This window comes from Thalia democratica, unplaced genomic scaffold, assembly GCF_965202585.1.
Source record: "Thalia democratica unplaced genomic scaffold, ktThaDemo2.hap1.1 HAP1_SCAFFOLD_1242, whole genome shotgun sequence".
NCBI lineage: Eukaryota > Metazoa > Chordata > Thaliacea > Salpida > Salpidae > Thalia > Thalia democratica.
In genome coordinates, this window is record NW_028140141.1 from 15,001 (window position 1) to 25,000 (window position 10,000).

General features: G+C 30.2%; 3 non-coding genes across 3 annotated transcripts in view; all 3 read right to left on the minus strand.

Moving 5' to 3' along the window:
* The window catches only part of LOC145848104 (small subunit ribosomal RNA), a 1,808-nt gene extending 32 nt beyond the window's left edge, over positions 1-1,776 (minus strand). The window contains exon 1 of the ribosomal RNA XR_014371719.1: positions 1-1,776. This exon is cut by the window's left edge and continues 32 nt beyond it. This is a non-coding gene — a ribosomal RNA (small subunit ribosomal RNA).
* Positions 1,777-5,428: 3,652 nt separating this feature from the next.
* On the minus strand, positions 5,429-5,547 carry LOC145848111 (5S ribosomal RNA). The gene has a single exon (XR_014371724.1). It is a non-coding gene; the product is annotated as a 5S ribosomal RNA (ribosomal RNA).
* Positions 5,548-8,189: 2,642 nt separating this feature from the next.
* Positions 8,190-8,308, minus strand: LOC145848112 (5S ribosomal RNA). The gene has a single exon (XR_014371725.1). It is a non-coding gene; the product is annotated as a 5S ribosomal RNA (ribosomal RNA).
* Positions 8,309-10,000: the final 1,692 nt, after the last annotated feature.

The window sequence follows — 10,000 nt, forward strand, 5'->3', positions numbered from 1 at the left end:
CCTTGTTACGACTTTTACTTCCTCTAAATGATCAAGTTCGATCGTCTTTTCGAACACCGGCGAGTGCGTTGCCGCACGTACCAGGCTCAATCGGAGGACCTCACTAAACCATTCAATCGGTAGTAGCGACGGGCGGTGTGTACAAAGGGCAGGGACGTAATCAACGCAAGCTAATGACTCGCGCTTACTGGGAATTCCTCGTTCAAGGGAAACAATTGCAAGTCCCTATCCCTAGCACGACCGGGGTTCAACGGATTACCCGGACCTTTCGGCCTAGGGAACACACGATGATCCGGTCAGTGTAGCGCGCGTGCGGCCCCGAACATCTAAGGGCATCACAGACCTGTTATTGCTCAATCTCGTGTGGCTAAACGCCACTAGTCCCTCTAAGAAGTTGTCTCCGACCCAATGGGTCGAGCAGCTATTTAGCAAGTAAGAGTCTCGTTCGTTATCGGAATTAACCAGACAAATCGCTCCACCAACTAAGAACGGCCATGCACCACCACCCACAGAATCAAGAAAGAGCTCTCAATCTGTCAATCCTCGCTGTGTCCGGGCCGGGTGAGATTTCCCGTGTTGAGTCAAATTAAGCCGCAGGCTCCACTCCTGGTGGTGCCCTTCCGTCAATTCCTTTAAGTTTCAGCTTTGCAACCATACTTCCCCCGGAACCCAAAGACTTTGGTTTCCCGGAAGCTGCCGGACAGTTCTTAAGTTCGACACTGCCCGATCGCTAGTCGGCATCGTTTAAGGTCAGAACTAGGACGGTATCTGATCGTCTTCGAACCTCTGACTTTCGCTCTTGATTAAAGAAAACATTCTTGGCAAATGCTTTCGCAGTCGTTCGTCTTGCGCCGATCCAAGAATTTCACCTCTAACGGCACAGTACGGATGCCCCCGTCCGTTCCTATTAATCATTACCTCGTGCTCCGAAAACCAACAAAATAGAACCGAGGTCCTATTCCATTATTCCATGCAACATTATACAAGCGTAAAGCCTGCTTTGAACACTCTAATTTTTTCAAGGTAAACTTGCCGGACCACCGCAACACTCAGTTAAGAGCACCGCGAAGGCACCGACCAACAAGAACAACGAGGCCAGTGCTAGCCTTTCGACCGACCAACCTCGCCGTCCCTATATCCAACTACGAGCTTTTCAACCGCAACAACTTAAATATACACTTTTGGAGCTGGAATTACCGCGGCTGCTGGCACCAGACTTGCCCTCCAATGGATACTCGTTAAAAAGTTTAAAGTGTACTCATTCCAATTGCAGGACCTCGTACGAGGTCTGCATTGTTATTTTTCGTCACTACCTCCCCGAGCCGGGAATGGGTAATTTGCGCGCCTGCTGCCTTCCTTGGATGTGGTAGCCGTTTCTCAGGCTCCCTCTCCGGAATCGAACCCTGATTCTCCGTCACCCGTTACAACCTCGGTAGGCCGATACCGTACCGACGATAGTTGATAGGGCAGTTGCTTTAATGAGATGTCGCCAGCACTAGGCCGTGCGATCCGCAAGCTTATCCAGAGTCACCATTGTAACGACCCGAAAGCCGGTTAGTTTTGGTCTGATAAATGCGCGCCTCACGTCAGTTCGGCGCTTTACGCATGTATTAGCTCTAGAATTGCCACAGTTATCCATGTAAAAGCGTACAATCAAATGAACCATAACTGATTTAATGAGCCATTCGCAGTTTCACTGTACGTGAGCTCGTACTTACACTTGCATGGCTTAATCTTTGAGACAAGCATATGACTACTGGCAGGATCAACCAGATAACTATCCGAGGGCGTTTAAACCCGTTGCTCGACTGAGCGTTTTTACTGTATAAATACAGACCTTTTCTATCACTCGGCTTAAAAGCCTTGCGAACGTTACTGAAAGTCGGCGCCGGCCTTTTGCTGTTTAAAGCGCCAGCCCGCGTCGACTGCAGCATGCAGCTATACAACTGACTGTTCTTTCTCCCGACCAACCGTTTGCCTTCTGCCGGTTAACTCGTCAGCAGCAACACGCCATCTGTCTGCTGCAGTTACCCGCCTCGAGCCGTGCCTGCCTGCGTCGGCTACTCGTCTCGACGACTTCGCAAAGCTATAAGCCTACCGCCGCTGGACGCTTGTAGTTTTTCATACGCTGCTCCAATGCGTTTACATAGCACGTTCGCCGCCGCTGCAATAGCCGCGCCTCGGGTGCTAAACAGTAATGCTTTAAGCCCGCTTTCTCGCCAAGTCGACCGAACGCACAAACACGTCTCTCTCACTAGTGTAAAGTAATGCATACGTGTATGATGCTCAAATGTTGCTGTTGAACTTTTTTTGCCGATTTTTTTCAATTTGTTTGTTTCTTTTCAATTATTTTAATGTTTTAAGCTTATTTATGCTACGTTTAAATGTTTTAATACTTTTTTTATACTTTATTTAATATGTTTAAAAGAAATAAATAAAAAATAATATATATAAACTACTTTTTTTAATGTTTTAAATATGTTTGTTTATTATAAATAAACTTTATTTGTATTATTTTTTATTTAAACTTACTTTTTAAATCTTTATACTTGTTTTATCGTTTTAAGCACATTGCGATAAATATAATAAACAAAAAATTGAATGAAAATAATAATAATAATAATAAAAAAAAAAAAAAAACATATGCTTATTTTATATGTTTCATTTTATTTTTATTTAAACTTACCTTTCAAACCTTAATACTCGTTTTATTTTTTTAAGCAGATCGCGATAAATATAATAAACAAACAATTAAATAAAAATAAATAAAAATAAAATAAAAAAATCAAACAAAAGCTTATTTTATATGTTTCATTTTATCTTTATTTAAACTTCCTTTTAAACCTTTATAATTGTTTTATTTTTTAAGCACATCGCGATAGATATAATAAACAAACAATGAAATAAAAATAATAATAATAATAATAATAATAAATCATAAGCTTATTTTGTATGTTTCATTTTATTTTATTTAAAACTTACAACTTAAACCTTTGTATTTGTTCTATTCTTTTAAGCACATCGCGATAAATATAATAAGCAAACAATTAAATAAAAATAAAATAAAAAATCAAACATAAGCTTATTTTATATGTTTCATTTTATCTTTATTTAAAATTACTTTTTAAACCTTTATAGTTGTTTTATTTTTTAAGCACATCGCGATAGATATAATAAACAAACAATGAAATAAAAATAATAATAATGAAAAAAAAATCATAAACTTATTTTATATGTTTCATTTTATTTTTATTTAAACTTACTTTTTAAATCTATATAGTTGTTTTATTTTTTAAGCACATGGCGATAAATATAATAAGCAAACAATTAAATAAAGATAATAACAAATAAATAAAACAATACGGCTAAACTATAAAAAGAAAACTAAATAACTGATAAATACTTGTAAAACATTATTTGAAAAATTTATTTTGAAACACAACACGATTGATTTATAAATAATAATATAATTTTAATTTGTGTAGTTCATTTAAAGTAGTCTCCCTTTTTGCTTCTGGTTTTATTAGAGTTATATATAACAATAAATTGTGTAGTTTATTTAAAGTAGTCTCCCTTTTTGCTTCTAGTTTAATTAAAGTTATATAACACATACTATAGTAAGTTAAATAAACTATAGTAACTTTATAAAACTACTTTACAAAATACATTTGTATAATTTAATAACTTTAAAATAACTATCAAGAATAAAATAGAATAGAATAGCTTTAAGTTTAGTATACAATTGGTATGTAAATTGTGTAGTTTATTGAAAGTAGTCTCCTTATTTGCTTCTGGTTTTACTTGAGTTACATAACGTTAAATAAACATACTTAATAAACGTAACCATCAATACTGTCATTTTAATAAAACTAAGTACAAATAACAATACAAATACAAGAACTTTAAAAAGCCTTCGCTTGTATCTGTTGGTAACAGTAAATAACCTATTATGACTCACAATACAAGAGTGCGAAATTTATTTTTCATTTGATTTTTCAGGTATTTATTTATTTGTGGAAATAAACTTTTTTATTACATTAGAAACTAATTGAATTTTTCCTCTAACTATACCTATTATTATATTTAGTATGCTTAAAAGTAATAAAATGAAACGTCGCGATTATATAATAAACAAACAATCAAACAAACAAAGAAATAAAAAAAAATATTTTTTTAAACTTATATTTCAACTATATGTCTTATTTTATTTTCATTTAAACTTACTTTAAACCTCTGTATTTGTTATATATATTTCAACACAATACGATTAAACTATAAGACAAACAACAAAATAAAATAATCACATTAATAAATACACTAAGCAAATAGCTAGAATAAATATAAATAGTTCAATATATACAATATATTTCTTCTATTTTTAAGTTACTTGTTAAACATATTTATTTAAAAATGTTTCTTTAGAATATAAAACTAACAGTTGTACAAATAAAGAAATTAAAAAGCCAAAACACATAACACTAACTTTTCATAAATTAGATATGCAAATATGAACAAAATAATAACTAAATTGTAAAGCTTTTGTAAACTGTGAACTTATAAACTTATAATAATAATTGCATATTCACTATTCACAATAGCTTTTTATTTAGTACACAACTGGTCTGTAAATTGTGTAGTTTATTGAAAGTATAATCCCGTTTTGCTTCTGGTTTAAATTAAGTTATACAACACATACTAAAGTAAATTAAATAAAGTAATTCACTACTATCTATTAAATAAAACCAATTTACAAAATACATTAATTTAAATTAAAGTGAATTTTGAACTTATAATAATAATTGCATATTCACTATTCAGAATTTCTTTAAATTTAGTACACAACTGGTCTGTAAATTGTGTTGGTTCTATTCAAGTACTCTCCTTGTTTGTTTTGTTTTAGTTGTATTTATTTTTAGATACTAGCACATTCAATACACATAATAAAGTAAACCAAATAAACTCTATTAATTTAAACTAAGTACAAATACATTAAGTTAATACAAAACTTTAAAAAGCTTTTGCTAGTATCTGTTGGTAACAGTAAATAACTTATTATGACTCACAATACAAAAGTGCAAAATTTATTTTCGTTTGATTTTTCAAGTAGCCACGCTTTTATTTGTTTGTGGACAAAAAGACTTTAAAGTTTTAGTATAAAAGACTAATTGTATTAATTTTAACTCAGAAAATTGTACTCTACAAGATGGTGCCATTATTTTTTCGATATCTCAAACTGGTCAAACCACTTTTTTAGCGCTCTAATTGGTTTAAACAGCAAATAACGTTATCTGATTGGCTTGAGTTTTTATTTGCTAATAACTAGAATTTACTTTTCTTTTAAGCGTTAAAGAAATGTAAATAAACGAGTAATAAGTATAAATAGGTCAGAAAGAAAAATAGTACAAAAAAGATGAATTCAAAAAGCAAAAGCCTACGGCACGTGGTATTCCCAAGCGGTCACCCATCTAAGTACTAACCACGCCCGACACTGCTTAACTTCCCAGATCGGACGAGATGGGGTGTGCTCAGTGTGGTATGGTCGTAGGCGTTTGAAAGCGTTTACAAGCCTTTATAAACCCTTCGGTTTGTTTAAAAAACCTATTTGCACTTGATTTACAATCGATTTGATATTTTAAAATTATTCCTTATAAAATTTTAACCTGAATTAACTTTTTTTTTGTTTTTTTAATCAACAGTTACTCCCAAACTGTACTAAAACTGTATTGTAACTGTACAAAAGTGTTTGTTTAAATTATTGTTATCTATAAATTACCTAAGACCAGGACAAGTAGAAGTAAAGTTTATTGAATTATTAAATAAATAAAATAAAATCGTAAAATAAAATAATACAATATGTTTACAATTTGTCATTGATCTATCCATTTATGTTATTGCATTACAAATACAAACATTTCATACATTCAAGAGTATTATTCATCAATCTTTTCAATATAATAAGTTTTAAATTTATATTTATTTTTAAATAATTCCTGACATTTTAGATTACCTGAGATTTTTTTTTAATTAAATTAATTTTAGTAATTAAATACTTGACGTTCTATTTTGTTTAATTTGATAACTCAACCATGCTTATTTTTTTTTTACTAATTTAAAGAACTATTAAACTAAAAGACATTACATACAGCTTCTAAAAGTTTTAAACACCTTAAAAAATATTATTATTTTAAAGATATATTAAAGAACTAAACAGATATTACTCCTAAAAAATCTTGTTAATAATATATAAAAAGTACTCAAAGTCAGACTCGGAAATATATATACTGTTGTATATCTTACTTGAAGTTCACTGTAATTGACACTGAAAAATTGACACTTGAAGTTCACTGAAAAATCAACCTATTTATATAGCAAAATATTTCTTTATCTTTGTCGTGGCGCGGTGGGTCAGTGGTCTTATCAGCTGACTCATAAGCAGAAGGTTGAGAGATCGAATCCCGCTAGTCGTCACGAAACACCACTATCGTTCAATGTTCGGGCTTCAAATTCTTTGAGATTATACTGTACTATTTATCTATCTAACTAATCTATCTAACAAATGTTGTTCAATCTAGGTTGTGGGTACTTGGGTCGAGTAATGCCTTTGACTTACAATCTGTTGTGGATTGACAATATTCCTCTATCTATCAATAAACAAATCTATCTAATAAATGTTGTTCAATCTAGGTTGTGGGTACTTGGGTCGAGTAATGCCTTTGACCTACAATCTGTTGTTGATTGTCAACATTCCTCTATCTATCAATAATGATTATATTCAATATTAAATGTTGATTAATTCAGTTGTAAGAAAACCAGTGCGCTGGTTAGGTTGGGTAAGGCCTTCGACTTACAATCTTGGGGATTATCAACGTTCATCACAAGTACAGTAACGATCTCATTGAATTTCCAGTTGGAACATTGGATTGTAGTGGTGGCCTACTTTGTAGGTTTTTTGCCTAGTTTGTTTTTTGCCTAGTAGTGTTTGCCTAGTTTGACAAACTATTGTATATATATTGTACAACTTTATTTGTATTATTTTTTATTTAAATTACTACTTATTATTAAAGAATTAAATTTTCTTAGAAAAAAAAAACTATGTATTTGAACTAATGCTTATTTTATATGTTTTGTTTTATTTTTATTCAAACTTACTTTAAACCTCTGTATTTTTTATACAATACGATTAAACTATATAACAGAAAAATAATTAAATAATCAAACTATTGAATAAGCAGTTAATTAGTGTGTTTTTTTATGCTTCTTTCATTTTTAACTTACTTGTTAACCATATTTCTTTTATTAAAGTATAAAACTAACAGTTACTAAATTTATATTTATTATATTTAAAAAAAAACTTCTATACTAACTCTAATTTCAAAGCATATTAAAACATACAAATTTTACCAACTAAATATTTATTTTTATTTTTATTATTATAATTTTCAAACATAAGCTTGTATACCTTATATACCTATATACCTCATATAGTAGGCTTGACATAACATAACATTATTTAATTCTTTTTGTTTGAAATAAACTCATTTAGTTATTAGTAAATTACAACATAAATGTTTATAACAATAAAACTAAGATTTAGCTTTTGAGTTAGTAAACTTTGATAGTTTTCTTTTAATAGTTTAATAGTCCTTATTTAAGTTCAAACAAAATTGCTATATATTTAATACACATACAAAAGTAAACTAAGTAAACGTAATTCAATAGTTTCTATTAAGTAAAAGTAATTACAAATACATTAAGTTAATACAAAACTTTAAAAAGCTTTTGCTAGTATCTGTTGGTAACAGTAAATAACTTATTATGACTCACAATACAAAAGTGCAAAATTTATTTTCGTTTGATTTTTCAAGTAGCCACGCTTTTATTTGTTTTTGGACAAAAAAACTTTAAAGTTTTAGTATAAAAGACTAATTGTATTAATTTCAACTCAGAAAATTGTACTCTACAAGATGGTGCCATTATTTTTTCGATATCTCAAACTGGTCAAACCACTTTTTTAGCGCTCTAATTGGTTTAAACAGCAAATAACGTTATCTGATTGGCTTGAGTTTTTATTTGCTAATAACTAGAATTTACTTTTCTTTTAAGCGTTAAAGAAATGTAAATAAACGAGTAATAAGTATAAATAGGTCAGAAAGAAAAATAGTACAAAAAAGATGAATTCAAAAAGCAAAAGCCTACGGCACGTGGTATTCCCAAGCGGTCACCCATCTAAGTACTAACCACGCCCGACACTGCTTAACTTCCCAGATCGGACGAGATGGGGTGTGCTCAGTGTGGTATGGTCGTAGGCGTTTGAGAGCGTTTACAAGCCTTTATAAACCCTTCGGTTTGTTTAAAAAACCTATTTGCACTTGATTTACAATCAATTTGATATTTTAAAATTAATCCTTATAAAGTTTTAACTTGATGTAAGTATTTTTTTTATTAAAACCTATTTTTTTGGTGTTTTAATTACAATTACTCCCTGTAACTTTATTTAAGACTTTGTTTAAAAGATTGTTAACTATATTCTATATTAAATACTATGATAATTAGAAGTAAAGTTTATTAAGTGATTAAACTAAATAAAAAATATTGTTAAAATAAACATGTTGTGTTTAGTTTGTTTTACTATTTCTCATTGTTCTATTTATAGATGGTATTGTTTTACTTCAAGAATATTTATAGTTAGTTTCTAAAGAATATCTCATACTACATCAGATTTTACGATTAACTTAATTTTAGGTAATAAAATATTTGACGTTTAATTCAATAACTCAACTATGTTTATGTTATAAAATAATAGTATATAATACACATACATTATAATATAATAATATGTATAACTAGTTGTTTTACTTTAAAATGAATAATTAAGCGGAAGAATTAAAAGAACTCACATTTTTGAAGAGAGCGTGGAAAACCAGAATAGTCTTTTAAAACATTTATTAAATTATCGATAAATATAGAATACAATAGAATTAAACATATAAACGTAACTGTGGTTGCTTAGAAACTAAACAAGAAATTTTTTAATAAAAATATAAAATAGTTATTATATAGAATTAAAATAAAATAAAAGTAATATAAATTATATTTTTAAACTAAATAACAATTCACGAGCAATATTAGCGCAATGTCAGAGTATGAGTTTATAATAAAGGAATTACTTCCTTGGTGTTGATACTTACCTTATTCAAATAGAATACATTTTCAGCAATCAGGCTTGTATTTATCTTAGCGCGCGTAACACAACGTTTGTGGGTTTTGGCACACTTTTGTCGATAGTGGGCGCCCCGCCTCTTAAGTACAGAAATTTCGGGAATTTTCGATTTTCGGAATTCTGACTCGACAGATCGTTTTTGTTTGGTCCAGAGACCCCGTAAAAAATTTTTCAGCCCATTTGAAGCATGATGAAAAAATGTTATTTCGACCCCCTTTTTTTAGGGGTTACGGGGACATCGACCCATTTTTTGGGAATAAAAAACTCCTAGAAAAGGACCACTTTTCTTCTTTTTTCGAATTTCGACTTTTTATTTTTTTGGAAAATTTTTCTATTTTCTTTGTTTGTTCTATTATAAGGTCGAAAATATTTTTTTTGAGCTTCGCAACGCATAAGGACTAACGTAAGGTAAGTTTTAAAAGATTTTTTTTTCGATAATTTTTTCTATATTTTTTGTTTGGTCCATTACAAAGTCGAAAATATTTTTTTACGGCTTCTAAACGCGTGTAGATTAACCGTAGGTAGGTTATTTCGAAATTTAAATTTTTCAATATTATTAATATTTCGGTAGATTGTTCGATTATGAGGTTTTTATGGCTCTTTCAGCACCCAATAAGTACATTAAAAAATAAAACACAAAATAAAAACATCAACTAAAATGAAAATAACATATTCTGTGAAAAAACCTACGAAAATTCTTTATGAAATTTTCTTTGTCACATAGGAAGTTAAGAAAAACCGGAAAATAATTCTTCTTGAAGCCATGTTTTTGTATGATAA